We start from the raw sequence: 24,480 nt of genomic DNA on the forward strand, positions 1-24,480 counted from the left end.
ATTATTATTATAATTTTGAAATTAAGGGGCTCTCAGGCAAAGATTGGGGAATTAGGAATAACAGTTCTTTACTTGGAAAATTAAAATAGAAATGCAGTATTACAAAGAACAATCCCAAACCCTGCCAGAGTCAGAATCCAAGCTGACACCCGTCAGTCAGTCAGGGTGGTGGCACAGTCCCATTCCATGGTGGCTGCATCCTCCTGCAGGGGCAGATGTGGTTCAGCTGGAGCAGTGCTCCTGGAGAAGGTGCAGTTTCCTCTGAAGGTCCAGGGATGATGTGGAAAGGTCTGGCTTTCCTCTGGAATCCAGTGGAAAGAAGGTCCCATGGTGTCCAAAATCTCAGTTTTTCTCTGGGTAGGAAAGGCTTGGCTCCACCCCTGGCTGGAGCATCTCCCAGTGGGATGATGGAATTTTATCAGTCATGCACTGGGACTCAGTGGCCATGAACAGGAGATATCTCCTGGAGGGAGGATGGGCTGTGGGAAGATAAAGATGATTGCCCAGCTGGTTTAAAGATGGCCCATTAGCAGATAATGTGTGCCAGGAGATCAGGGGCACTGCCACACCCGGGTCAGCAGATGGGGACAGAATTCACATTGCTGGACACATCCTCTATTGCAACTCTGGGTAAAACAGGGCTGCTGTGACTCCCTCCTGGCCCTGGTGTGAGCAGGAACCTCTTTTCCCTTCAGCTGTGGCCGGGGATGTGTCAGATTTTTCTCCTCAGCATCTCATCTTATTTGTAGCCCAGTAGGAGAATTCTGCTTTCCTTGGGCCTTGTGCTCCAGAGCTTCCTGCAGGGACCTTCCCTCAAAGCAACAGCTGAGGATGTTTGGTCTTGCTTTGCAGCTTTTCTTTTTTTTTTTGTTTGGTTTTTTGTTTTTTTTTTTTTTTTGTTTGTTTGTTTGTTTGTTTGTTTGTTTTTTGGGTTTTTTTTTAAGGATTAAGGGTGGCCTGGCAGCAGGGCACTGACATTTAGGATAATCTGCTGTGATCCAGCATTAGTTTTCACGGATGTGGCTGTTTCCTTCCCCGAGTAGTTTAGTTTATGGATTCAGGATTGCTGTGACCCAGAAGGAGACACCTTGGAGATATTTGTGGGATTTTCTTCTTCCCTTGCAGCCAGGGGCACTTAGGGAAACTCTGATCACTTCCAGAATCTCTGGGGTGGATGGAATTTGCAAGCCCCAGAGCTGTTGAGTCTCTCACACTCGTGGTTGTTTTTACACTTGGTTTTATAGAAGGCACCAGAAAAAAGGTTCAGGACAGGGGAAAAGATGATTCTGTGCTGCTGAGCAGGCTCCAGCTGAGGCTCTGCAGGACCTGGGCAGGGTGGAGTGCTCAGAGCAGCTCTGGGGACTCTGCTCTAGCCCTGAAAACACCAGGACCTGTTTAAACTAAATGAGGGTGGGTTTAGATTGGAATTGCCAGAGCAGCTGTGGCTGCCCCTGGATCCCTGGCAGTGCCCAAGGCCATGCTGGACACTGGGACAGTGGGAGTGTCCCTGCATGGAATGGGATGACTTTAGGATCACTTCTCACCTGAGCCAGTCTGTGATTTTATGATTTATGATTATAATGATCATATTTTCTGCTATGAGTCCAAGCAGAACCCCACAGCCCATCGCAGAGCCCCCCAGGCCAGCTGCCACATCCCAACCCAAACCCCTCACCCTTCCCTTGCTGGCTCTCCCACTCCCGGGAGGATCTGCTGGGAATGGCCGCGATGAAATTTTAATTAAAAGCGGGGCTGTAATTGGCAGCTCGGGAGCTGCTCGGCCCCGCGGGGCAGCGGCGCCTCCGGGAACCCGCCCAGGTCCACTTACCCCGGGTTTTATTCTCCAGCCCCGGGCAGACCGAGCCTCTTGAATATTTTATGGCGCTGCTTTGTTGCCATCCTTCCTGTGAGTCATTTTTCCAGCAGAACCCCGTGCTGACCACGTTATTTAACCCATTTTTTTTTATTTAACCCCTTTTTTATTTAACCTCTTTTAAAATTAACCCCTTTTTTATTTAACCCCTTTTTTATTCAACCCTTTTTTAATTCAACCCCTTTTTTTTATTTACCCCATTTTTAATTTAACCCCTTTTTTATTTAACCTCTTTTAAAATTAACCCCTTTTTTATTTAACCCCTTTTTTATTCAATCCTTTTTTTATTCAACCCCTTTTTTTTATTTACTCCATTTTTAATTTAACTCCTTTTTTTTAATTCAACCCCTTTTCTTTATTCAACCCATTTTTTATTTAACTCCTTTTTTTTTAATTCAACCCCTTTTTTTTATTCAACCCCTTTTTTTTAATTCAACCCCATTTTTTTATTCAACCCCTTTTTTTATTCAACCCCTTTTTTTATTTACCCCCTTTTTTATTTACCCCCTTTTTTTGTTTAACCCATTTGGAGGCTTCCAGGGAATCTGGGCTGGCAATCTGCTGTGGGAAGGGGATTTTATGTCCTGGTTTGGTGCTGCTGAGCAGGAGCAGGAGCAGCAGTTCTCAGCCTGCCTGGGGGAAGGTGGCAGTGCATTTCTGAATCCTCTGGAGCATCCCCAAATGTCCTGGAAGTATCCCCAAATCCCCCAGAGCATCCTCAAAATCCTCTGAATTTGTCCCTGAGTCCCCTGGATCCTCTGGCTCAGGGGCTGGAAGCTCTGGCAGAATTCTGAATTTTTCAGGGTGTTGTTTTCCCCCATGGCTGAGCCCCCCAGAGCTGAAAATTCTGAGAAATTCAACATCCTGGAAAGGAGGGTTTGGAGCTGACAGTGTTTGGGCAGCCTCCAAGTGATGGGATGAGCCCATTCAGAGGGATTTCCTGGTGTTCACTCCATTTTCCCTGGTGTTCACTCCACTTTTCCTTGTGTTCCCTCCCTTTTCCCTGGTGTTCACTCCATTTTCCTGGTGTTCACTCCACTTTTCCTGGTGTTCACTCCACTTTTCCAGGTGTTCACTCCACTTTCCCTGATGTTCACTCCCCTTTCCCTGGTATTCACTCCCCTTTCCCTGGTGTTCCCTCCATTTTTATGGTGTTCACTCCCCTTTTCTCCATCCCACCAAGGAATTTCAGTCTGTCATTGCACCCTGAAAGTTCTGTCCCCACTAAAACCTCTCCAGTGACTTTCCTCAATGACATCTTGATTTTTTTTTTTTTCCCCTCAAGTTTTAATTTCAGAAAATTCAGGGATGGTTTTGGGGCATTCCTTGTGTTTCACTCTGTTCCAGACCCTGGACCTGGGCACAGCTCTGTGCTGTTCCTCTCAGCCTCACAGCTCTGAGGGCAAAAATACACCCAGGTTTCATTTCAATAACTGCAGTGGAAACTTTCTATGGAAAGAAGCCACCCCAAAAAGCCCCTGAAAGAACAAAGCCTGACAGAATAACTTCCTTTGCTGCCCTGTTTTCCGTTTGCATCAGCCCCTGGCCTCCCCAGGGCTTGTGGTTCTTTGGTGTCATCCAGCAAAAGTGCAGCACAACCTCTGTGCACACAGGAGAATTTGCTGCTTTTTTGGGGTTTTTAAATCTCTCTGATAAGGCAAAAAAAAACCAACCAAAAACAAAAAAAAAAAAAATGAAAACACTCTGCTGCACTTCATGCAAATGGAGTTGGTGGCATGAGTGGAGTTAAAAATTAGAATTACTCAAGGAGATGCTCCAGATGAGGAGGATGGAGATAGAGAAATGGCCAGAATGTGGGAGATGCTGCAGCAGGGACAGGGGAGTGCTGAGGGATTTCAGCTGTGGGGCTGAGCTGCTGCTGGTTTGTCACAGAGCCATGGAATGTGTGGGATGGAAAGGGACCCAAAATCCCACCCAGTGCCACCCCAGGGACACTGTCCCAAATCCCAGGTGCTCCCAGTGTCCAGCCTGGCCTTGGGCACTGCCAGGGATCCAGGGGCAGCCACAGCTGCTCTGGCAATTCCATCCCAGCCCTGCCCACCCTGCCAGGGAACAATTCCTGCCCAAGATCCCAGCCAGCCCTGCCCTCTGGCACTGGGAGCCATTCCCTGTGTCCTGTCCCTCCCTGCCTTGTCCCCAGTCCCTCTGCAGCTCTCCTGGAGCCCCTCCAGGCCCTGCCAGGGGCTCTGAGCTCTCCTGGAGCTTCTCCTCTCCAGGTGTCCCCCCAGCTCTCCCAGCCCTGGATCTGCCCAGGGCCCTTCCCCAATTCCTTTCAGCAGCTCCACGTATTCCCTGTGTTCATCCAAATGTAAAGCCCCCAGATTTCCAGGAAACCCCCCAGTGTCCCAGTCTGGGTGTCACTGACAGAGCAGGGCAGGAGGTGTCCCTGTCCCCACCTGCTCTGGGCTGGGGGTTCCTGGCTGTTTGCTCTTGGGAGGAGCCTGGATATTCCCACTCTGCCTGCACAGTGAGATTTTTCCTTGTTCACCACTGGGGAGATGGAGTAGAGAGTTTTTTACCTCAATGGGTTGTTAGGGCACAGGTTTGAGCATCTGATTTCCTGCTGCCCTCTGTGCCTCAGTGACATTTTCTGCTCAGAGATGGAGCTCATGGCCAATGTCCTGCTAAGATGTTTTGGGGTTTATTTTTTCCCTCCTCTTCTCCCTGACTGATTGCATCCTCAAGAGCTGCTGGTTCAATCTCAGTTCACAGCCTCTCCCCACTTCCTTTAGAACAGCAGAGAACTTTTCCTCTGCACAAATGTCAAAACCCTGAAACCCCTGACTCTCACTGCTGCTCTGAGGGATTTCTGCAGGCACAGGTCAGCCTGAACAACCCCTGAGATGCCACACCTGGGGAAAACAAACCTGAGAAGGATCAGGAATGAGGCACGGGAATGATTTTAATTGGTTTGGTGTGGCTGTGGGGGAATGAATGAACAGAAGCTGCCACAGGCACTGAGGTGCTCCAGAGCAGATTCATTCTGAGGGCCTCGTGTCTGGATTGTGCTTTCAAAACTGGGGAAGGGGGAATGAGGATCCCCTGGGGGTGTTGAAGTCAGGACAGCCCTGGAGTTGTGATGCTGGAGAGGCAATTTCATGGATCCCTGGAGAGGCTGGAGCTGCTGCTCTGAATCACAGAATCAGAATTGTTTGGGTTTTTCAAGGAAGGAACTTTAAAACTCATCCAGTGCCACCCTCAGCCATGGGCAGGGACACCTCCCACCATCCCAGGCTGCTCCAAACCCTGTCCAGCCTGGCCTGGGACATTCCCAGGGGCAGCCAGAGCTGCTCCTGTCCCCTCCAGGGAGGTGACAGCTGGGGCTGCATTCCCCCCTCCCATCCCACCTTCTACTCTCCTTCCCTTCCAAACCTGCCTGGAGTTCTCCATTCCCACAGCCTGGAGTGACCTGCTGAGCACCTGCAGCCTGATGGGGCCACGGGGGCAAATCTGCAGGAGAAGCTGAAAAATTCCCTTTTCCCAGCTGCTCAGCCCTGATTCCAGAGCAGCACAAGCTGCTGCCATCCCTTCTCCCTGTTCCTGCTTGCAGCATCCTCAGCTCCAGCTGTGCCCTGCTCCCCTCAGAGCACAGCTCCAGCTCCTCCAGGCCCCTTCCAGCCTGGGATGAAATCTCCAAAGCCCTTTGGGTGAGGAATCTCTGCTTGGGGCTGGAAGCAGCTCTGCAAAGCTCAGCCTGGGGCTGTGGCAGAGACTGAGCAGGGATTTCCATCTCTGCTGCATCTCAAACATCCTGGGAGTGTGGGAACAAATGGGAATGGTGTTTTGGGAAGGGTGCATGGAAAATAAAGACCCAAGAGGGGGAGGTTGGGGCTGGACCCACCCTGGTGACTGTGGTCAGCCCAGCATGATGAGGCTTTGCTTTAATTCCCTGGAAGATGACAGCAAAGTTCTGGTTATAGGCACAACCCTGATCTTGCCACTGATGTTAATTCATCCTGATTCATTGTTCAAAGCACAAGAGGCTGGGCAGGAAATGAGCAAACAGCATTACTGAGAAAAAAAAAAAAAAAATCTCTGATTTCACACTTGAGGGTGTGGGGAGCGAAGCTTTGAGGATGCTGCTCTTGCTGCACTAGAATGTATTCAATTTTTTTTTTGTTTTGGCTCTTTCCCCTCACCCTTAGGAACACTGGATGCCATTAAGCTCAGCAGCAATGGCCCCTTGCAGCTCCTTCTGTCAGCAGGGGGAAATCTCACAGAAATTTGAGTTTTGGGGTTTTTTTCCATCTGAGTGGGTGAATGGCCTCTGCAGAGATTCAGTTCCTCAGTGCTGTTACCTGCTGAGGATTTCAGCTTGGCTGGGCCCAGTTTTCAGCTCTGAATCAAGAGCCTGGATGGTTTGAGCTGCTCATTTATTGGGCCACCTCTTGTGCTGGGAGGATGTTTGGGAATTGAATTCCAGGGAATTAAAGCAAAGCCTCATCATGCTGGGCTGACCACAGTCACCAGGGTGGGTCCAGCCCCAACCTCCCCCTCTTGGGTCTTTATTTTCCATGCACCCTTCCCAAAACACCGTTCCCATTTGTTCCCACACTCCCAGGATATTTGGGATGCAGCAGAGATGGAAATCCCTGCTCAGTCTGTGCCACAGCCCCAGGCTGAGCTTTGCAGAGCTGCTTCCAGCCCCAAGCAGAGATTCCTCACCCAAAGGGCTTTGGAGATTTCATCCCAGGCTGGAAGGGGCCTGGAGGAGCTGGAGCTGTGCTCTGAGGGGAGCAGGGCACAGCTGGAGCTGAGGATGCTGCAAGCAGGAACAGGGAGAAGGGATGGCAGCAACTTGTGCTGCTCTGGAATCAGGGCTGAGCAGCTGGGAAAAGGGAATTTCTCAGCTTCTCCTGCAGATTTGCCCCCGTGGCCCCATCAGGCTGCAGGTGCTCAGCAGGTCACTCCAGGCTGTGGGAATGGAGAACTCCAGGCAGGTTTGGAAGGGAAGGAGAGCAGAAGGTGGGATGGGAGGGGGGAATGCAGCCCCAGCTGTCACCTCCCTGGAGGGGACAGGAGCAGCTCTGGCTGCCCCTGGGAATGTCCCTGGCAGTGCCACCAGCCCAGGAACTGCTGGAGAATCTCCCAGGAGCTTCCACCCTGCCCTGGCTCAAGGAAAGTGAGAGGAATTTTTAGGAATTCATCTCTGTGGCTGGGATATGAATTTTTAACTCCAGCTGCTTTCTCAGAGTCCTTGCCTGGAGGGGGAAGCCACCCTGATAAAAGAGGCTGCTGAAGCTGCTTCATCTCCAGTGCCTGCACTGCTCCTTTTTTGTTGGTTTTTTTCTTTTCCTTTTAACCTAAAATTCTTTGTTCCAAGCCCAGGAGGGGCTGGTGGCTCTGAGCTGAGCTGGAGCTGAGCAGCAGGAGCCTGCTGCTCCTGAGCAGGGCTGGAGCTTCACTTGCCACAGAAATGCAGAAGGAAATGTTGGGATGTTGGTTCATCAGCAATTATTTCCATTGTGACTGGAGAAGCCTCAGCAGCTGGGGAGGGATTTGACAGAAATTTGACAGGGCAGCTCTCACTGCCTGCTTCTGAAATCTTCCCCTGATTTAATTTTGTACTTTTTAAAATTTTTGCTATTGAAATGAAAATTCCTTTGTGGTGAAAGCTGTTCTGGCACTGAGCTCTCCCAGGTTCTCCACAGGCAGGTGGCAGTGAGGGCTTGGTGATCATGGAATCAGGGAATGCTGCAGGATCCTCCCCTCCCCATCCTGGGCATGGACAGAGGGCAGTAGGGGAAGGAAATCTGCCCACCAGTGGTCTGACCACAGATTTCCATCCCAAATTTCCATCCCCTGCCAGCCTGGGAGCCCTGATGTGGCTCAATCCTCAATCCTGGATTCCCCCCCCCCCTCCCCAGATTTCCAGGAAAATATCAATATTGGTGCCTGGGGGAGGTGACAGGGCAGAGGAACCCAGCAGCAACACCCTGTGAGGCAAAGCTCAAACCATAGGATTGGGAATCACAGAATTATGGGATTATGGTTGGGAGGGACCTCAAATCCCCCCCAGTGCCACCCCCACTGTCCCAGCTGCTCCAGACCCAGTGCCCAGCCTGGCCTGGGGCACTGCCAGGGCTGGGGAAGCTCCTCTGGTGCCCAGGGTGATGCTGAGAGACCCTTTGGAAAATCCCAGCACATCCCAGAATCTCCCTGGGTGAACATCCCTGTCCCAGCTGGGCAGGAGGAAAATTTTATTGGTGACAAACCCAGGCTAAACTGTCCCCAAACAGAGCTGGGACCCCTCTGGCAGCCCAGGGAGGGGAGCAGCTGCCCTCAGTCTGGTTTTGGCTCTGTGAGGATTCCAAAAACGCTGCCAGTCACTCAGCAGCCTCACCCCCTGCCCAGCCAGATTCCTGCTGAGCACTCAGGGCAGCTCTGCTGAGCCTTCCACCTGCAAAGGAAGGTTCTGCCTGCTCTGTGGGAAGGCAAAAATAAACCTGCTTTGAGACCCTGTCACGTGCAAGGCACCTGCAATTATTTGAGCTAAATATTTTTAATTTTTTTCTAAATAAAAGGACCATTTTGGGGTTATTCCATGGGACAGGGCTCCCCTTCCATTGATCCTGCCCTCTGGGTGATGTTGGCACATCTTGGTCTCTTCAATCTCAGTTTCTCCTCCCCAAAATTGATGTTAATTTGCTTCTTTCCCCTGTGTAGACAGATCCCTCTGCCTGTGTGGATGATGTGCTGGAGGGGCCTCAGCTGTTAATTTGCTTAATTAAGTTGGGTAATTGAGCCACTGAGTTGTTTTCTAAGGGGTTTTTCTACCCTGGGAAACAAAGAAAATTGGGAGTCCAAGGTAAAGCCACCTGCTGATGGGCTGTGCCTGGAACTCCCTGATCCAGGTGTTGGGGATCCCTTGGATTCCTGAATTCCCAGCCAGGAAACACTCCCTGCTGCCAGCCTGGGCTCCTGACAACCTGCAGTGATTTATCCCTGTGTGTCCTGTCCCTTGGGATGGGTTTGAAGGTCAGGGGACACCTCCCTGTTGGGTTTATTCAGAATAAATCCCCAGGCTGGGAATGGTGAGTTTCCAGTCCTGGAAATGTCCAGCAGACCCCTGGATGTGACATTTGGGGACATGGTGCAGTGGTGTTGATTTGTGGTTGGGCTGGGTGATCCTGGAGGGTTTTTCCAACCCAAATGATGCCACAAATGTGATTTTCTTCTCTGGATTTCCAGTCTGTGCCCTCTCCATCCATCTCAGATCATTCTCCTTGTTCTCATTGGGAATTGATTTCTGATTTTACTGAAATGTCCAACACCAGAACCTCAGTGGGGCCAAAGAGATGGAAAATTCCCTTTGTTTATATGTTGGACATTTTGTCTCTGCATCATAGCTAATGTTTTGTTTTATTGCAGTTTCATGTTCAGCTCCTGTTCACTTTGTGATCCATGGAAATCCTGAGATCTCCCAAAAACCCACCCCCCCCCTTTCAAGCCATTGATTATTCCTGCCTCACCAATTCACCCATCATTCCTGAAGTGTTTTTTTCTTTTTTTCTTGTTTCTTCCAGACCATTTCTACAATTTATCAAGACCATTTCGACTCCTAATCCTGGCCTCTGAAGCACCTGCAGCCTGTCCCAGCCTGGTATCTGCAGCAATTTTAGTAAGAAAATTCTTATTTTCCATCCTCTAAATCCATTTTAAAGGCACCAAACTGTGCTGGAGCTCCCATTTTCCCCTGTGGCATTGTGGAAATGGATTTGATGATTCTGCTGGATCCATCTCAGGTTATCCTGGCGACACTCTTAAAATGTTTCATTTTCTTTGCAAAAGGTCCAGAAGGTCCTTTGGGATTCATGTCCCAAAAAGGGGATTTCATCAGCTTTGTCATGAAAAATCAATTTATTTGTGGTGTCAGGGCCTGAGCAAGGCTGGTTCTGTGCAGGGTTTGGAGTGTGAAAGGGAAGGAATTGTGATTTGGGGCTTGGTTGGATTTTGGGCAGGAATTGTTGGCTGGGATGGAATTGCCAGAGAAGCTGTGGCTGCCCCTGGATCCCTGGAAATGTCCCAGGCCAGGTTTGGAGCAGCCTGGGGTGGAACTGGGTGGGATTTAGGATCCTTCCCAACCCAAACCATTCCATGACCATCATCAGAAAATCAGCAATTCAGCTTTTCTCTGTGAATTTGGGAATTTTTGGCTTTTCCTTCCCTCCCCACCAGCCCTGGACCCTTCAGAGCTGCCAGACCTGGTTCCTGCAGGAGACTTTGGGGCTGAGATGCAAATTTGGTTTATTCCAAGGATTTAAAGCAGATCTGGATGCTCCATATCTTTGGAATTTCTCCTTTCAAACACTGCATGGTGGTACCTGCATCTGGGCAGGTTCATTTTGGTGGAGATGACATTGATGGGGGATTTATGACTTGCTGAGGAATGAAAGATTTATTTTATACCAGATTTCTATTTATAATGGAAAGGGGCAGAGCCACAGGCTGCCCACAGGGACAAAATCCACTGCCAGGGCTTAGCAAATAAGGAATGAAAACAAAACCAGGACCCCAAAGGTGATCAGGTGCAAATAAAGTGAATTAATTCCTTGTTTTCCCCTCAGGAAGAGTCTAAATCTGGGCTCTGCTCTTGTGTTTGTCAGAGCATTCTTGGTTTCAGGCCTTCTCTGTGCCATCCACTGGTTCTGGAAGTTTAAATTTAAACAAACAAACAAGAAATTCCTGCTTGTTTTTCTCTTCAGACTTCCTAGAAATGATCATGGATTAGGATTTGAAGCACCTCTGAAATGCCATTCCCATTTTCAGGGGGAGCTGAGGCCAGAGTTTGGCTCCAGGGCTGAGCTTGAATGGGAAATGCCAATTCCCTGAGACCTGCCTTCCCCAAAATCACAAAACATCGAGAGAAAACCAAGTTCAGGCAGCAAAACCTTGCAAGTTAATATTTTCAAGGGTTTTAAAGACATCAAACAGATTTAGTTTTAGGGGAAAAGCTTTAAACATCCCTGCAGAGAGTACATAATGTGCATGGGTTTGTATTTATTCCTTGGAATAAATGGAATTATGTTGGGATGTGCTCTCTGGCAGGGTGCTGCACAAAGGGAATTCTGTTTGGAGAGGGGGGGAAAAAAAAACAGTGAATGATTCTTAGCCTTGTGATAAACCTAATCAGGTTAATTAAGATTAATTTGCCCACCTGGCTTTTATTAGTGTGGAATAAGAACACATGGAAGGAGTTTTGTTGAAAAGCTTTGTGAGTTTTGGTGATACTTTTGAGCTCTTTCACTGGGCAATGTAAAAATCTCTGGCTGGTTGGGCTTTTAGGGAGAATGATTCTGCACCCAGCAGTTGGAGCCATTAATTCTCCTTTCATTAATTTTTTTGGCTTTTTTGGTGTTTGGGTTTTTTTTTCTTTTTTGTGTGTTTTTATTTTGTTTTTTGTTTTTGAGAGTTGTACCAAGCCTCCCCTCTGGCCCAGCCTGGTTCTGCTCCTGCTCTGCTGCCTCATCCCACATGAGGATTTTTCCCTCTGGACCAATCCTGTAATTTTCCACCCTTTTGCCTCACCCAGAGCTGCCTCTTTTCTCACTTGCTTATATCCCTGACTTCTCTCCTCACTTCTCTGCTGCATCTTGCCCTTGCTGTTTCCATCCCTGAAAAGCTGCTGGGATTTTCAGCAGACAATCCCTGCCCAGATGGAATTGCCTCAGGAGGGAATTTTCCACCAGCCCCAGCCCCTGCACTCCAGGGATTTGGGATTTAATTCCTCCCAGAGCCTCAGTCAGACCATGGGGATGTTTTTGGGGCTGCCCAGGTGGAAGGGAAGGGCACTGACAGAGTCTGGTCCTTGTCACCTCCCAAAATCACTCTTGGCTCTTTGGTTTTTGTGGTCACAGGATCCCAAATGTTGGAAAACTCCCCAAAATCAAATTCAAACTTTGGCTGAATCCCTCTGAACTGTGTAGGGCAGAACATCCACTCATTGTTTGGGCACTCCAGGGATGGGCACTCCAAACTCCCTGGGCAGTTCCAATCCCTGCCCACCCTTTCCATGGGGAAATTCCTGCTCTGCCCACCCTGAGCCTCCCCTGCCCAGCCTGAGCTGTTCCCTCTGCTCCTGTCCCTGTCCCTGTTCCCAGAGCCCGACCCCCCCGGCTGTCCCCTCCTGTCAGGGAGTTGTGCAGAGCCACAAGGGCCCCTGAGCCTCCTTTGCTCCAGGCTGAGCCCCTGCCCAGCTCCCTCAGCCACTCCTGGGGCTCAGACCCTTCCCAGCTCTGGACACTCTCCAGCCCCTCTGTGTCCTTGTCCTGAGGGTTCCAGAACTGGACTCAGCACTCAAAGTGCCCAGCACAGGGGAACTGCAGGTTCTGATTCATCTTTTCTTGTTATCCTTGGTATCAGCAGTGCCATGAAGCTCTGGAGTTTTGTCTCCTTCCCATTTGAGCTTGGTGGGACTCAGCCCTGTCCTCACCCACAGCTGCCACCCCAAAGGGGCAGAGGGCACAAGGAGCTGCAGAGTGGGCACAGAGGGGCCAGGGCAGCTCAAGCTGAGCTCATGGAAAGGTTTTTCCCTTCCCCAGAGGTGCTGGCACTGCCCAGGCTCCCCAGGGAATGGGCACTGCCAGAGCTTCAGGGATGGGCAGGGGGATTGCTGGGGGCAGGGCAGGGCAGGGACAGGGGTGGGCTGGGTGATCCTGGGGGTCCCTTCAGCTCAGAGATTCTGTGATCCTGTGATTTTGCTTTCCCCTCACTTGCCAGGTGCAGCAGGCTGTGCTGGCAGTGCCACATCAGGTGTCCCCAGGTCCTTGCTGGCCCCACAGGGACAGTGGCATCTCCTTGTCATTGGCACCTCACATCAAGAGTTTGCACCAGAGCCCGTTTCAGCCCCAGGCTTGGCTCTCAGAACCCAAAACCCTTCCCCACAGTCACACAGAGCCTTTTCTGCTCACTTTTTAGTGGGAACTGTTATCACTTCCAAAATCTGCTTTGAATCATCCCTTTACACTCCTCTCTTCAAACCCTGGCATCTCACCACGCTGGCAGGAAGGTGTCAAGACCAATTTTGGGCTTCCTGCTCTGTTTTTTTCAGTGTTTTCTCTCAGCCTGGTGCTGTGCAGGAGTCCTGGGGAGGGTGTGAGTCCCCCGGGAGGGGCTCAGGGCTCTGACATCACCCCTGCCAGCACACAGGGCATGTTTTTGAGCAAGGTACCACACACTATTTTAAGCAGCTTCTAAAAATAAATCCCTGCCCAAGCTGCTGTTGTGGTAGCAATGTTTTATCTCTTAATTGGGGCTCTTTGCTGAGGGTGATTCATAGAAAGGAGCTGAGCTTTCCAAGTTTTACCCTGAGGTGAAGCAGTGGAGGTGATTTGCTGATTGTAACAGGCCTGCACGGCCAGGAGGAATTTTTGGATTTTCTCCACATTTTTTTTTTTTTTTGCTTTTTCCCCAAGGCTGAAGTGTCACATTAAACACTGGACAAGCTCTTTCTCCTGGAGGTGTCTGGGAGGTGACAGAGCAGGTTCTGTGCAGGGACAGTGAGAGATAATGACTGAGGGAAGAGATGATTCCTCTGGGAATTAAAGTGTGGATTTAAAACTTGAGTGTGCTCAGAGCTGTGGGGAAGAAGAACCAGAGGTGGAGGAAAGCATTTCATGATTATCTGAGGAGCAGGAGATGACTCAGCCTTCCCACACTGTCACCTAATTCCTCCTGAGCCCCTCACTGCAGACAGGACACTGAGGGGCTGGGGCACATCCAGGGCAGGGAATGGGGCTGGAAGGGGCTGAGGGAGCTGGGAAGGGGCTCAGCCTGGAGCAAAGGAGGCTCAGGGGCCCTTGTGGCTCTGCACAACTCCCTGACAGGAGGGGACAGCCGGGGGGATCGGGCTGTGGGAACAGGGACAGGGACAGGAGCAGAGGGAACAGCTCAGAGGAGACCCAGGTTGGATATTGGGGAAAATTTCCCCATGGAAAAGGTGTTCAGGCATTGGAACTGCCCAGGGGGGTTTGGATCCCCATCCCTGGAGGTGTCCAGGGAAGGACTGGACATTGGTCTGGCATCTGGCAACTCAAGGATCCTGGAGCTCTTTTCCAATCTACAAGATTCTGATTCCACACTCTGGGAGGGAGCAGCTTCCTTGCTGCAGCTCCCAGATTTGTTTTTTTTTTTTGATGTTAAGAAGAAAAAATCTTCATTGCTGAGCCACCAGGGTCACCAGAGCCCTGCAGCCACGTGAGCAGCTCCCAAAGCTCCCAAACTCTGGCCACTTGTTCCCTCTGCAGAGGTCAGTGCCCACTTGGAGCTGATTTAGGGCTGGATGGGGAATAGGGAGAAGGAGCCAAAAGAGCTGGAGGGAGCAGGGATGGCTGAGGATTTTCCTTGAGGTGCCCAAATCCCAGTGATGGGAATGGGCTCAGGGGAGGGACAGGACCCAAGGCTGCTGTGTCTGAAAGGCCAAAACCTCCAGAGCTGTGACCCCAGTGGGACAGCAATGGGGACAGATAATCCCCACGCTGAGGGCAGTGCTGGCTTTGCTCTTCCCTGAGATTTGGGGGCTTGGCCTCATTAGGACTGGCATGAAATGCTTCTCCAGGGTCCTGTGATTCAGCCTCAGGATGGGAATGATGCTTTTCTGTTTTCATGTTTAGGATTTGGTGGTTCTGGATTTGGGATCCATATCCATAAACATGCCAAGTTTTGGACTGGCTGCAGGTCTGGTTGGCACAAGGTGACTCAGTGGGTTTGCCACCATGGGCCAGACAGGCTCAGGTGGTCAGAGAACACCTGTAGGGTGTTCACATGGGCAGCCTGGCATCCTGGAAGGTGTGGGGTCACCTTTACTGCACCCAGGACACCTTTAGTGCACCCACAAATGTTCTCTTGTGCTGCCAGTCCAGTGCTGACCAAACAGGCTGTGCTTGGCTCCTTCCTCTTCCTGGAGCCATCCAGGGTGTCCTGTGCCCTCACCTGGGCAAAGGGAACCTGCCCTGTGCCCTCACCTGGGCAAAGGGACCCAGGATCTGAGCCAGAGCTGTGTCCAGGGGATGCTCTCCCAACCTCTGAAGTTGCCAATGATGCTTTTCTCCTCCTCTGAACCTGCTGAGGGGCAGATTTGGGGCAGAGTTTTTGTATTTCATCTGAAGTGCAGCAGAGTGGAGGCTGCACTGACACCCCTGTGTGCCCCAGTCAGACAATCACAGCACGTCCTGAGCAGGGAGGGACCCCCAGGATCACCCAGCCCAACTCAGAACACCCCAACAACCCCACCCTGAGCACCCCAGAGCTGGCCACAGGCCCTGGCACTGTGGAAGGTGCCTTTCATGGGGTGACAGCACCCTCAGCACCTCTCCTTGAGCCTTTTGGGGTGCCCCAGCCTGCAGCAGGAGTGCAGAGATGCTCTGTGCCTCCTGCAAGAGGTGAGGAGGGTGCAGAGCCCAGCTGCAGGGAAGGGAGGAGGAGGAAACCATCACTGCTTGTTTACTCTGTGGATGGAAAAAAGAGGCTTATCATGATCAAAGCAGGCAAAACAGGACGTCAGGGCTGAGCTCACTGCTGCCCCAGGGCCTGGGTTTCAGCTGCACTAAGGGAATGGGGTGTTTTTGGGTTTGTCAGGCTGCCCAGGATTCCCTGGCCTGGCACTTGGCAGCCTGGGATCACAAGTGCTGCTCAGTAAATTTGTTTAGCTCTGAACTGGCAGCAGGGAAAGGAGCAGAGGGTGAGTTTTGGCCTAGTTCTGACTTGTGCATTTCAGGAATAGCTGCCTCAAAGGCAGCAAAAACAGCTAAAAAAAGGAGAATTGTTACCCAGGAAAAAGAGGCTGAGCAGAGGGGAATTGGTTTTATTTGCAAGGGGTCAGAGTCGTTAAAATGGTGTTTCTTTCATTCATCTTCATTAAGGAAATGACACTCAGAGTGAAAATGAAACACCCCAGGGAAATCAAACCCCTCCAAGAGTGGAGGAGATCTGCCCAGAGCTAAGGGCAGCCCTTTTGGGTGAGTTTATTCATTGCCTTGCTGGTGGGGAAGGGAATGGGAGCATCCCCATCCCTGGCAGTGCCCAGGGCCAGGCTGGGCAGGGCTGGGGGCACCTGGGACAGTGGCAGGTGTCCCATGTCATGGTCCACTCAACCTGCTGGAGCTCAGGGAAAGGTTCTTCCCTCCCCCAGAGGTGCTGGCACTGCCCAGGCTCCCCAGGGAATGGGCACAGCCCCAGGGATGGGCAAGGGGGATTGTTGAGCTCCAGGAGCTGCACTGGATCATCCACTGTTTAACAACATAATTTTAAAAATCTTGTTGCTCCAGAACAAAAAAAAAATACAAATTTTGTCATTGGCAGCCAGCCAGATGTGGCAAGAGGAATATCAAATACTTTGCAAAGAATAGAAATATTTTTTGTATTTTTTTTTTCTTTGACCTTCAGCACTGTGGGCCCTCCATGACCAGAGAAAATTGTGCTGGTTTCTGACCATTGCTGCTCATCCAAGCCCATTACAGGGTCACAGTTGGCTCTTGCAGACCACAGACCCAGCTGCAGCCAGAGGGTTTGTGTGAATGCAGAGAAATCAGCTTGAAAAGGAGCAGGTTTCTAAGAATTCCCTGTGGTTTGGTTTCTGCAAGGCCCAAAATGCTGGATGTGTTTCTCTTACCCCAAACAGATCTCCAGCAGCAATTGTAGGTGAATTACAACAGGGATTGCTGGGTTTAGGGAGGGCCCACAGAGACCTTTGGGGTTTGGGAGTTGGGGTGTTTCTCCTCGAAGAGCAAAACCAACAACAGCAATAAAAACATCTGGTATTGAATTGTAGAGGTCTGGGCAGTGAAGCCAGACAAAAAAAAAAAAAAAAAAAAAAGCCTAGAAAAAAAAGGGAACAGAATCTTAGCAGAGAAGAAATCAATCACTGGAACACTCTCACCAAGAGCTGCTGCTTCTGCCACGTTTGTAGTCTTTAAATCAAGAACATTTTCTATTTTTAAGGGGGAAATTGAAATTTAAGGATGAGTCCTGAGCCAGATGCAGAAATGCCTGGTGGGTTTTGCAGCCTGGGTTTAGCAGGTCAGGCTTAGTCAGGCCCTGTGCTGGATCCTGGCTCCGTGTCTGAGGATCTCTGAGGACACTGTGAGGTTGTGGCACCACTTTTTGAACCACCAAGCTTTTCATGTTCCTGCAATTCTGATTCCAAAACATCAAGGCCTTGACTGCAGCAGAGTTGTTCTGCTGAAATTCCCTCTCTGCAGTGCCCCATAAATATGAGCATCAGTATTAGCCAGATAAAACCAGAGTTATCTCTTAGTCTGGGGCTGAGAGAGGGGTTCCCAAGATAAATGCTGGGCTGGTTTCACTCCAGTTCATCGCTGGTGGTGACTTTGAGGAGCTTAAAGGGGCTCCTGCACAGCTCACAAAGCAAAAACTGAGACCTGCAGGGGCTCCATGGGTTGTTCTGCCCCCTGGGCAAACAAACAACCTCTTGTGCCATGATCCTTTCTAATTTCATTCATTTTGGGTGATTATTTTTATAGTTTGGCACCCCTTCCCTTAAACTCCAGGTGTGGGTGTAAGACTGGCACATTTGCTGGGGGAAGGAATGGGATCTTCCAAACTGACTTTTAGGAGAAAAAATAAAAACCAAACCCAAAAAGGGACCAAAAACCCATGAAAAATCGAGGCATTATAGGGTCACAGAATGGTTTGGGCTGGAAGGGACTTAAAGACCATAGGCAGAGACCTTCCATGAGACCAGACTGCTGGTGTTGGACATTTCTCTTTTTTTTGGGGGTGAGGGCAGAGTTCTGCTCATCTTCCCCAGCATGCTCCTTGTGCCACCAGAGCAGGACCATATTTGCAGCTTCTCCTTGTCCACGGGTGAGCTGAGGAGGCTCAGAGAGGAAAACCCTGCAGAGTTTTTGTCATTTCAGTGAGCTCTGCGGTGACCCGAGCACTCGGGTTCACCAGTGGGTGTGGGGTGGGCAGCTCAGGAGGGCTCTGGGGTTTCCTGCAGCCCCAGGGATGACTCAGCACCTTGCAGGCAGCTCAGCTCGGGCTGTTTTGGGCTGTGTGAGCCCCATTCTTGCAGCAGCACCTCCCTGTGCTCAGCCCTGCCTGGCGCAGGTGATGGAACAGCACATGGAGCTCCTGCAAAGCCACCAGGGAAACTCCTGGTGGCTCCTGCCAGGACCTGGGGGCTGCAGTGCTGCTGGGGCAATCTGAGCCAGCCTCAAGCTGGGTTTTGTGCAGGGTTTCCGAGCCTGGGCGCTGTCAGAGGTGTGGGACCACATCCTGCCCACAGGGGAGCCTCCAGCGCCAGGAGAGAATGACTGAACTTGCAGAGAGAGCCAGAGCTGCTGCCCTGCACAGCTCAGCTGCTGCTGGCCAGCACGGGCTGGGCACAGCTGGGCACAGCTGGGCACTGGGCTCTCGTTGGTCACTGGTTGGTCACTGGTCACTGGTGGTTACTGTTTGGTCATTAGTTGGTTGCTGGTCACTGGTTGGTTACTGGTTGGTCACTGGTCTCTGATTGGTCACTGGTTGGTCACCAGTCAGTCACTGTCTGGTCACTGGTTGGTTACTCATTGGTCACTGGTTGGTCAGTGTCTGGTCACTGTTTGGTTACTGGTTAGTCACTGGTTGGTCACCAGTTGGTCACTGGCCACTGGTGATTGCTGTCTGGTCACTAGTTGGTCACTATCTGGTCACAGTCTGGTCACTGGTTGGTCTCTGACTGGTCACTGGATGGTCACTGGCTGGTCTCTGGTTGGTCAGTTATTGGTCACTGGTTAGTCACTGGTTCGTCACTGTCTGGTTACTGGTTGGTCACTGGTTGGTCACCAGTCAATCACTGTCTGGTCACTGGTTGGTGGCTGGTTGGTCACTGGTTTGTCACAGTCTGGTCACTGGTTGGTCAGTTATTGGTCACTGTTTGGTCACCGGTTGATCATTGGTCACCAGTTGGTCACTGGTTGGTCATTGATTAGTCTCTGGTTGGTCACTATCTGGTCACTGTCTGGTCACTGGTTGGTCATTGATTAGTCACTGGTTGGTCACATTCTGGTCACTGGTTGGTCACTGGTTGGTCATTGATCAGTCTCTGGTTGGTCACTGGTTGGTCACTCTCTGGTCACTGTTTGGGCTGTGGTTGGTCACTATTTGGTCACTGTTTAGTCACTGGTTGGTCACTGTCTGGTCACTGATTGTGTTTCATGCCAGGCCCTGGACACAGTTCCCAGTTCCCAGTTTCCTGCCCAGTGCTGGAGCTGCTCAGGTGCCTCTCCTGTGCCATTTCAACCCTGAGCTCCCCCTCCAGCCCCGCTGCCCTGCCCTGAGATATCCCAGTTCCTGTCCCTGTGAGCCTGTCAGGGCACTCAGGGACTGACCCCACACCTGTGAGCCTGTCAGGGCACTCAGGGACTGACCCCACTCCTGCTCTGAGTCTGTCAGGGCACTCAGGGACTGACCCCACACCTGTCCTGAGCCTGTCAGGGCACTCAGGGACTGACCCCACTCCTGCTCTGAGTCTGTCAGGGGCACTCAGGGTCTGACCCCACTCATGCTCTGAGTCTGTCAGGGCACTCAGGGACTGACCCCACACCTGTCAGGGCACTCAGGGACTGACCCCACTCCTGTCAGGGGCACTCAGGGACTGACCCCACTCCTGTCAGGGCACTCAGGGACTGACCCCACTCCTGCTCTGAGCCTGTCCCCACTGCTGTGCCCTCCCTGGGGCAGAAATGTCCTGCTCAGCTGCTCTGCACACCTGAACCCTCAGCTCTGTGCAAAACCCACACCTGAGCTCTGCTCTGTGCCTGCCAGGGCCTGCAGCTCTCCTTTATTTGCTGCTCAAGCAGGAATGCTGGCCCCTGGAGAGGGTTTTTTTTTGTGTGTTTTTAATTTTTTTAACCTTTCCTAAAAAGGCTGGAGGCAATTTCAGACTTGCCTTGTGTCCAAACATTGCTTTGCCCATGGGGGGAGAGGTAGAGGTTTTGTTACAGCACTGGCTGCTTCTCCACAGGGTGGATTTGACAGGGAATTGTCCCTCCCTGGACCCAAACCCAGCTGGTTTGGGATCACTCAGGGGTCCCTGTGCTCAGGGCTGGTTTGCAGCAGCCCCTTGAAGAAGGAATCACTGGTTAAAGGTTCAGGGCTGTGACTGGTAAATGGTATTTGGGTAAAAAAAAAATTGTTCTGCTGTGAGATACACCAGGAAAAACCCATTGGGAATCCAGCTGTGAGGAGTCCTGGATTTCATCAAGGAATCTGAGCAAAAATTCAAAAGCTCCTCGTGGTATTTCTCACACTGGCCTGACACAGTGAGAGGGGCTGAGGATCCACTTTGCCAGCAGTTGATGAGTTTAAATGGTTTTATTTGGTTTGTTTATTTATTTTTTTAAGGCAGCCACCTAATCCCAAGTTCAGATGTGTCTGCTTGGGATTTTTGAAGAATTTCTTGATTGCATTGAAATAATGGGGTTTTTTGTGTTCTCTCAGCTGCTCCATCAGAGATTTCATCCTAGAGAGGGTTTTTGAAGCATTCTTCCTCTCAGGGCTCTGCAGAGCAGGAGCATTTTTGGATCAGTAGCTGAGTACATGAGTAATTTCTGGCTCTAATTTCTCTGCAGATTTCAGATCTGTTTTTTTTTTTTTTTTTTTTTTTCCAATTTACTAGGAAAAAGTAACACATATTTAAATAAATAAAACAGATTGGACATGTTAAGGAAAATATTTGTCCATTTTTTTCCTGACAAACACATTTAAATTCTTTTAAAAATACCCCCAAATGAACATTTTGAAGCCTATTTTTTATTGAGCCCCATGCTAAGCTGAAGGAATGTGATCTCAGATTTCCTGGATATCTATCCACAGGGATATATACCCTCTGTCTTTTCTAGGGATGGCTTCAAAGAAATATTTATTTGCCTTGAAATCTTTAATATTCGACCTGCAGATCATTTCCCTGATGCCATTCCAGCTCCAAGCCCTGATGAGCTCCGCTGGGAAGTGCTGGGAGGTATTTTCAAGGTATTTTTGGTCACCAGTGTGAGCTCGTTTCTAATTAAACAGAAGCTCACACCTTATCTCATTAGAGATGTGATAACAGTGCTGGCTGATTGCTGGAAATGAATTCCCTGGGTCTGGCAGGGTTGGAAAATGGAATTTTGTGTCACTGGAATGTCTCATTCTCCTGGTCTGCATGAGGATGGCACTTTACTCCTGGTTTGGATTTGTTGGGATGATTTCTCTGGCACTTTGCTCCTGGTTTGGATTTGTTGGGATGATTTCTCTGGCACTTTGCTCCTGGTCTGGAGTTGTTGGGATGATTTCTCTGGCACTTTGCTCCTGGTTTGGATTTCTTGGGATGATTTCTCTGGCACTTTGCTCCTGGTTTGGATTTCTTGGGATGGTTTCTCTGGCACTTTGCTCCTGGTCTGGATTTGTGGGGATGATTTCTCTGTCCCTGGGTGTGACACAGAGTGGAGCTGGGGTTGGTTTCTTTTGGTGCAGGGGAATTTATGGAACCCAACTTTTGACCTCTGTGGTGACTCTTGGGGTCACCTCTCAATTTGCCATCTGCAGGTGCCTTCACCAGTAAATGTGAGCAACAAAAGGCACCAAAATTGAGTTGTTTCTCATGAATCCTGTGGCTGCCCCATCCTGGAAGGTCCCAGACCACCTGGGGGAGCAGAAGGTGTCCCTGGGGACTGGGAAGAGCTTTAAGATCCCCCAGCCCAAACCATTCCATTGTTCCATGTCCAAGTAAAGATCCAGCAAACTCAGATCTCCCATGAGCTCTTCTCAGTGTGCTCCAAATGAAGATCACCATTCCCACAGGGTGGGAGTGGGGTGAGGCTGGGGGCCTCTCCTGGGGCAAATCCTGCTGCTCATCCTTCACCCCAGCCCCCTGTGACCTGCAGAGGAGGAGTGACCTCACTTGTGTGGCTTCACCCTGAGCTCTGCTCCCATTTGGAGCCCTCAAACCCTTACAGGGATAAAGGGAAGGGAAATGTCAGGGAGTGGCTCTGTCTGAAGAAATGGAGCAGGGAAAAGGCAGCAGCCGCACTCCTGGGTTTTAAACTGGCATTTTAAATTTTGGAATGGCTGTTCCATCCCAGGCACAGGCACGAGCCTCCAGGTTCTTACTTTGAAATAGAATTGTTCAATGAATGATTGTTCTCTGTCCTGCAGCTCCGCTGGAGGCTCAGGAGATTTGTCCCAACAAAATGCAGAGCTCTTCCCCACCCAAACCCACCTCAGTGTCCCAAAGAGCCACCCCAATCCACTGGAACCAGAAGATGCTGGAAGAAATATTTGGCCAAGCCCATCCCCGTGTAGGAGTCAGGAATGGGGAATTTCTGAGGGATGCAATGGGACTGAAAGGGTGGAGACTCTGGTGTGGAGGAGAGCCTGTCTGGGGTTCTGAGGATGTGGAAAATCCTGCTCTGGGTTCTGTCCCGTGCCCCCAGGCAGTGCTGGTGCTGTGGATTCCTGAGGAACAGGTTTATGAGGGGAAAAACCAGAAGAGAGGGACACGCAGCCAATGGGGTCCCTACATAAATATTTGCCTTCTCTACAAGAAGGATCTGTTAAGAAGAGGCCAATCACCTGGAAATGACCCAAAACACGTCCTGGTGCTCGTTAAGCCCTGCCTGTTTCCCTGGCACAAGGTGGATTTTTGTGAGAGCAGACAAGGCAGTTCTGTGGAGCCTGTGATGACAAGGGAGCAAACACTGCCCAGACTTGACTCTGCTCTCCCTGCAAAGCTCCCGACATTCCCTCCAAACTCAGTCATGCTTTCTCTCCCTTTCCTGTTAAACAAATGCATATCTTGATTTGGAGTTATTTGTGCTCTCTGTGTGCACTCCAGAGCTCCAAACCGTGAGTTTTCCTCCCTGGATCTGGTGTGGGGAACATCTGGATCTTCCAGGGGGGGACAGGTCTTCACTCCCTTCCCAGCTGTCTGAAATTGGGATCTGGCTAGAATTGCCTAGAATTGGGATTTGGCTTGGAATTTTTCATCAGAATTGCACATGGAAATATGTGTGTGCACAGACAACTGCAGGATAAAAATATAGGTGTATAAATAAATAGATATAATATATATATATCCACAGTATCCTTTGGAAATGAGGGTTTTGGGAAGGAAAAACTGCACCTCGTGCAGCTGGCTCTGTGCTCCCTGGTGAATCCCTTTCCAGCAGCTCCACCTTGCCTGGGAAAATATTTACCTGGAGAAAAGCTGAGTTAATTAACCCAGCCCTCCCCCAATTTCCCTGCCACAGAACACAGCAAAGGCTTTATGGGGCTGAGGGTGGCACTGGGGACAGGCAGGGACTTGCTCACTGTGTCTAATTCCTATTTCTGGCTTTGTCACCATTTCTGTTACGTGACAAAATGTAAATGGATTTCAGGATATGCTCCCCAGGAGGCTCTGGAAAAGGGAGATTTCCAGCCTGGAGAAAGGATCAGAAACTCTGGGTTTGCCTGAGAGGAATAACAGGATCACTTATTTCTCTTTCTGCCTTTCTTTTCCTTGAGAATAGGGAAAACCCCCATTGCCTTTGGTCCTGAATGAGATGGGAAAGTTTCCTTGCTGAACTTCCACTGAGATTCCAATAATTTTTTCATTTAAACAGAAATTTTTCAGCATCCTCTCTGTATATTTAACTAAATAAGATACAGGCCATCTCAACACAACACTGTGTGTTGTTGCTGTGTCCAGAAAGTGGAAAATCTGATTTATTTTGATTTTCAAGGTGCAGGAATTCCCAAGCAGGAATGCTTTTGCACCATCCTAATTGAGGGAATTTATCATATATTTGTATTTTACAGTACCTTCTATCCTTTAGAGCACCTAGGAACTTGGATAACACAAAGCTGTAATTCTGTTCATGGAGAGAGGGCGCCTTGTGTGGTACTGCAGGGCAGCAGGGAAGGAATTCCCAGCAGGGTGAGAATTGCAGTCTGGGCTCACCCAGAAGATTTTATGAGATCCTTAGTGTCTGTCCACAGATTTCAATCCCAAATTTCTGGGGAAAATTTCCCAGCTTGGGACCCCTGATGTGGCTGCTCCTGGTGGGTGGGGCTGGATTACCCTCCAGACTTCCTAGGAAAATATCAATATTCAGATGCTGATGTGGCTGGTGACATCATAGGATCAGGAATCACAGAATCATGGAATAGTTTTGGGTGGGAAGAAACCTTAAATCTAATTTTTTTCCCTTCCCTGGGCAGGGACACCTCCCACTGCCCAGGTGCTCCCAGTGTCCAGCCTGGCCTTGGGCACTGCCAGGGATCCAGGGGCAGCCACAGCTGCTCTGGCAATTCCATCCCAGCCCTGCCCACCATCCCAGGGAGGAATATTTCCCAATATCTAAATCTCTCCTGCTTAGTTTAAATCTCCTGGTCCTGTCACTCTCTGCCCCTGTAGGAAGATCCCCCCTTCCTGCAGCACAAACCTCCCTGCAGCTTTCTCCTCTGCAGATCCTTCAGCTCTGCCCATCCCCAGGTTATAGCTCAGCCCTTTATCACCTCAATTCCTCTTTTCTTTGCTCAAGAGCACAAAAAGTGCCAAGCAGGCTGAGGGGGTGAAGCAGTCTGTGTTTTCTGCAGGGTTCTGTGTGTGAGAGGTGCTGGAG

At 50.3% G+C, this 24,480-nt stretch overlaps 2 protein-coding genes across 2 annotated transcripts in view; both read left to right on the top strand.

Moving 5' to 3' along the window:
- Positions 1–24,480, top strand: part of HIVEP3 (HIVEP zinc finger 3) — a gene marked incomplete at its 3' end in the record, with an annotated part of 180,663 nt that overhangs the window by 132,832 nt on the left and 23,351 nt on the right. Inside the window, exon 4 of the mRNA XM_079325571.1 lies at positions 9,421–9,515. The remainder of the gene's footprint in view (positions 1–9,420; positions 9,516–24,480) is intronic.
- EDN2 (endothelin 2) overlaps positions 1–24,480 on the top strand; it is a 156,136-nt gene that overhangs the window by 66,415 nt on the left and 65,241 nt on the right. The gene's annotated exons all lie outside the window — the stretch shown is intronic.

The sequence above is a fragment of the Erithacus rubecula genome, assembly GCF_903797595.1.
Source record: "Erithacus rubecula genome assembly, chromosome: 23".
Taxonomy (NCBI): Eukaryota; Metazoa; Chordata; class Aves; order Passeriformes; family Muscicapidae; genus Erithacus; species Erithacus rubecula.